Here is a 5,508-nt window from a genome sequence, read left to right on the forward strand (position 1 = left end):
GCAGCTCTGAGAAGATGAACTCCTTGGTCTGAGAGTGGGCACAGAGGGAAGGAGGTTGGGACCTGATGCCTGCGCTGCCCTGGCCTCCTGCCGGGCCCTTCTAGGACTGTGCTGGACTTGGAGCCCTGAGTATGGCTTCTACACAGCTTCTATACCGCTTAGACTCAAAGATCTGCCTCCCCACTGCCCTTTTCTCACTCAGATAGGGACACTGAGGTCCAGAGGAAAAGTCACCTGTCCAAGGTCACAGGTCTGGGAGGGGACCCAGGACCTATCATGCCACCAGCACACCTGTCTACTCAGTTTTTTAAATAAATTTTTTTTGGAGATAGGATCTCACTCGGTCGCTAGGCTGGAGTACAGTGGGCGAGATCACCGCTCACCGCAGCCTCAGCCTCTTGGGCTCAAAGTGATCCTCCAATGTCAGTCTGTCGAGTAGCTAGTACTATAGGCACATGCCACCACCAAGCCCAGCTATTTTTAAAATTTTTGTGTAGAGACCAGGTCTCACTATGTTGCCCAGGCTGGTCTTGAACTCCTGGGCTCAAGCTATCCTCCCACCTTGGCCGCCCAAAGTGCTGGGATTACAGGCATGGGTCACCGTCCTCAGTCCCATGTTATATTTCCATGAGATAGCTCTGGTCTGGACCGTGCCTGGCACCCTGGACCTGGTCCCATAGGGCTGGTTAGCATCTCCCCCAGGCCAACATGGCTATCTCCATCCCCAGTGCCACAGGAGCCCCCTGTCCCCATGAGGCGGTGCATGCATGTTGTTGATCATGACGTGCATGATGGTCTTGGGCGTGACACCAACCATGAGGTCCCACATGGTGTTGTTGACAATGGCCATATAGGAGTTCTCCAGGTTCTGGGTGGTTTCCATTTGCCGCTCCAGCTGTGAGTCCATGGAGTGCATGAAGCTGTCGGAGCCATTCTCCTCGGCTTTGCTGCCCTATCATGGAGAACACAAGGGCATCAAGGTGGCCAGGCCATGCAGCCAGGCTCCAGGAATTCCTAGGATCTCAGCCCCTCCAAGGGTACCTAGAACACTGAGGCACAGAGAGAAGCAACTGGCCTGAACACGCACCCAGCTCCCCACATGGCTCTAGACGGTTTCAGGCCTCTGCCTCTCAGGACCCCAGATTCACCTGCTTCAGTCTCGTCTTAGTTTTGACTCTAGTGCCCAGAATTTGCCTCAAGTTACCAATCCAGAAATTGGAAAAGAACATATCCGGGTCCCTGGCTTGGAGACCTGGACAAAGCTTGTGCCAGGCTGCAGACGCCTGGCAGGAGGCGAGAAAAGGGCACATTCACTTTCCCCTTGTCCTGGGAGGCCCACGCACCAACTTTGCCACCGCTGATGCAACCAGGAAACACAGCAAAGTAGACACACACAGAGAGGAAAACAGGAAGGGTTGAGTGAACCTGGGACACTGCACCCCAACTTTAATGCTTGTGGAATTCAGTTACCTAATATTTTGTTGAGGATTGTTGCGCCAACATTCATCAGTGATATTGGCCTGTAGTTTTCTTTTTGGATGTATCTTTGGTTTTGGTATCAGGGCGATACTAGCCTTATAGAAAGAGTTTGGAAGTAGTCCCTCCTTCTCTCGTTTTGGAATCATTTGGGTAAGGTTGGTATTAGTTCTTCTTTAAATATTTGCTAGAATTCGCAGTGAATCATCAGGTCCCAGGCTTTTCTTTGCTGGGAAACTTTTTATTACAGCTTCGATGCCATTATTTGTTATTGGTCTGTTCAGGTTTTGGATTTCATCATGGTTTAATCTTGGTAGTCTAGATGTGTCTGGAAATTTATCCATTTTTAGTAGGTTTTCCTATTTCTTTGCATATATTTGCTAATAATAGCCACTAGTGGTCCTTTGAGGGTTTGGTTTTTTGTTGTTTTTTTGACTTTTTTTTTTTTTTTTGAGATGGAGTTTCGCTCTCCAGGCTGGTGTGCAGTGGTGCAATCTCAGCTCACTGCCAGCTCCGCCTCCCGGGTTCACACCATTCTCCTGCCTCAGTCTCCTGAGTAGCTGGGACTACAGGTGTCTGACACCATGCCAGAGTAATTTTTGTTATTTTTAGTAGAGACGGGGTTTCACCATGTTAGCCAGGATTGTCTCGATCTCCTGACCTCGTGATCCATCCACCTCAGCTTCCCAAAGTGCTGGGATTACAGGCTTGAGCCACCGCACCCGGCCTGAGTTTTTCCAGTACCAGTTGTCATGTTTCCTGTTGTTTGTCAATGTTATCTCATCAAAAACCCAACTTTTAAAAATGTTTTTAAATTTTAGTTTAGTTTGGTTTAGTTTTTGAGACAGAGTCTTGCTCTGTCACCCAGACTGGTGGGCAGTGGCGCAATCTCAGCTCACTGCAAACTCTGCCTCCCAGATTCAAGCGATTCTCCTACCTCAGCATCCCGAGTAGCTGGGATTACAGGCGTGCACTACCATGCCTGGCTAATTTTTGTATTTTTAGTAGAGACGTCATTTCACCATGTTGATCAGGCTGGTCTTGAACTCCTGACCTCGTGAGCTGCCCATCTCAGTCCCCCAAAGTGCTGGAATTACAGGCATGAGACACCGGACGCGGCCCACAGTTTGTTGTGAAATTTTACTTATTTACTTTTTCTTTTCTTTACAGACAGGGTCTCATTCTTTTGCCCAGGCTAGAGTGCAGTGGTGCAATCATGGTTCACTGTAACCTTGAACACCTAAACTTAAGAGATCCTCCCACCTCAGCCTCATGGATAACTGGGAGTACAAGTGTGCACCACCACACCCGGCTAATTTTTCTAGTGTCTGGTGAGACAGGGTTTTGCTATGTTGTCTAGTCTGGTCTTGAACTCCTGGCCTCAAGTGATCTCACCTCAGCCTCCCCAGTAACTGGGACTAGAGGAGTAAGCCACCAAGTCCAGCTAATTTTTTTAAAAACATTTTCACAGAAATGAGGTCTGGCTTTGTTGCCCAGGCTAGTCTCAAACTCCTGGCTTCAAGCGATCCTCCCCCTTCAGCCTTGTTATTGCATTTTATCTTCACCATCACGCTGTAAGAGTGCCTGGGGGTAGGTGCTCCAAACAGTAGCAAAGTAGCAGCCTCCACTCATAGGTGACAACGAGACTCAGTGTAGACAAGCAACTTCTCAAAGGTCACACAGCTGGAGGGTGGCTGAGCCAGGATGAAGACCTAGGACTCTAAACCTGGTGCCCAGCAAATGAGAAAATCTCTGGGGGTTCAGGATAGCTTCCTCCCAAGAAATCTTTCTCCAAAGGTTCTAAAAACAATGACAGATCCATCTTTCATAAAGCAAACAAAACTAGCAGCCCCTTCATTCTGGGGCGCAGGGGGAGGGATAGGATAAAGGTTAGCAAAGCTCCAGGGCATCCCATTTTAATCCTACATATTTATAAGGCAATTGCCAGCACAGCACCCCAAACCTAAAGAACCATACACAACTGTCTCCGTGGGGCATGGCGTGTCCCTGGATGTAAAGATTTTCCTATGTGTGCTTACAGGCCAGTAGCATCATTCTCAGTCACAGGTTAAAGGGCAGCTAGGCCTGGCCTGCCAGGCACCACCGTGAGAATCTGCTGAGCTTTCCAACTAGTTTATCTGTTGTTTGCAGTGAAAGATGCCCTGAAAAGAAGGGGTGTTGGTGGCAAGAGTTCTGATTTGAGGTCCCCTGATCCTGGCACCATCTCCTTCCCCAGTCACAGGAATCAGGAGACTCCATCTGTAAACACAGGCTCAAGCTATGTCTCCCAGCCCCCTCTTTCAACCAGGTGCCACCCTCTGCTTCTCTTCCATAGACAGCCTAGAGCTGCCACATTCCCTTAGGATCTGTGCCCTCGGGCCTGGCTTAATTTTTTCCTCTCCAGAGGCCGACAAAGCCTAACTCGTTACTGGATGCCAGTTCCTTTGCCTGACTTTCAGTGACTCCTACCTTACCCTGGGGTTTTCTGTTTCTTGTCTCAGCACTAACATTTCTCATTCCTCCACAAGATGAATTGCTCACTCCAGCCAACTGAAGCATGCTCCTCTTCACACAGGTAACTCTAGGCACATGGTTGGTGCCAAAAAAAAAAAAAAAAAAAAAAAAAAAAAACATTATGTCAATTTCATTGATGAACAAAAGTGCGGGCTCCACAGCAAAGTCCACTTGATAGTGCCTGGGCCTCTGAGTTCAAGAGCCTTCTAGACAAACGGCTCTGAGCTGAAACATGAGCATGGACACATATGCCTCCCTCCCGGTCCAATGAGATCATTAGGATTCTTCGTTGTTGTCCCTGAGCATTTTCCTGCCTCATTAATGCACGTGTAGCCAACACAATAATAATCATAGCTAATAACCGCTAAAGCTGAGGACTTTCCTGAGCCAGGCAGTGGCTTTAAAAACTTTCAAGTTTTCACACAGACTCTCGTTGAATAATTTGTTTTTCAGATCAAGAAACTGAGACTTACTATCACATTTGGGATTAAGTTTAAAAAAAAAAAAAAGAGAGAGAGAGAGAAACTGATACTTAAAGCTGTCAAGTATTTCACAGCCAGCAAGTGGCTAAGTTGGAACTTGAACCCAGGTAGTCCAACCCTGGGATCCTGTGCCCTTACCCATGATCCAGTGTTGGCTACAGGAAACTAAAGTGTACACGTTTTCAACTATAGTTTAAATGGGTGACATATGTTTCCTATATTTTCCCTAGGTGACTTTCAGTTTGGGGGTATTCTACTTACACAATCTCTGGAGCTAGATATTAACTGAGAACAAATAGAAACTAATGAACTCTGAAAAACATAAAACATGAGCAACATGATGTCACCGCAAAAGACAAATCAGCACACAGCCTTCTTGTGACTGTATTTTGCTAACAGTCCACGAGCTAATAATCAGCCTGAACTCAGCAGTGCTCTGTTCCCTTGGGAGATGGACAGACACACGCAAACACACACTCACACACCATTGGGAGACACACACACAACCCCCCCCTTGGGAGACACACACACACACACACACACACACACACACACACACACACACACACAGACTTACAGAGTTGGTGGTTGTGTCGCCCTGAGCCTCCTGTCAGCCAGTGTGAGGAAGGGACCAGATGGGTCAGGCAGAAAGGTGCTGGGTCAAGGGAGGAGGGGGCAGCCGGGGGCGCGCGCACGCTCTGGACTCGTGCACCCGCCAAAACGGATGCGCGCGGGGCACGCCGGGTTGAAGGGTGAAGGGCGAGGGGCGACGGGGACAGGGACGGGGACGCGGGCAGCCCTTTCCCAGGCGGTAGCGGGGGCGGTGGTGCTGTTGCCCTTTTAAGCTGCGGCTTGACAGGAGCGGCGCCTCCCGTCGGTGGATGGGTTACAATGGGAGCAGCTCCACAGGCCTCCACACAGCTCCCGCCAAGGCCACCTCCGTGCCCCTTGCCATTTTCCAGCCGCGCTCCCAGGAGGCTGGAGGAGGCGGGGAGAGGCGGAGCTGGGAGAGCTCTGCAGGGCGGCCCCGCGGGTG

The sequence above is a fragment of the Macaca nemestrina genome, chromosome 7, assembly GCF_043159975.1.
Source record: "Macaca nemestrina isolate mMacNem1 chromosome 7, mMacNem.hap1, whole genome shotgun sequence".
NCBI classification, from domain to species: domain Eukaryota; kingdom Metazoa; phylum Chordata; class Mammalia; order Primates; family Cercopithecidae; genus Macaca; species Macaca nemestrina.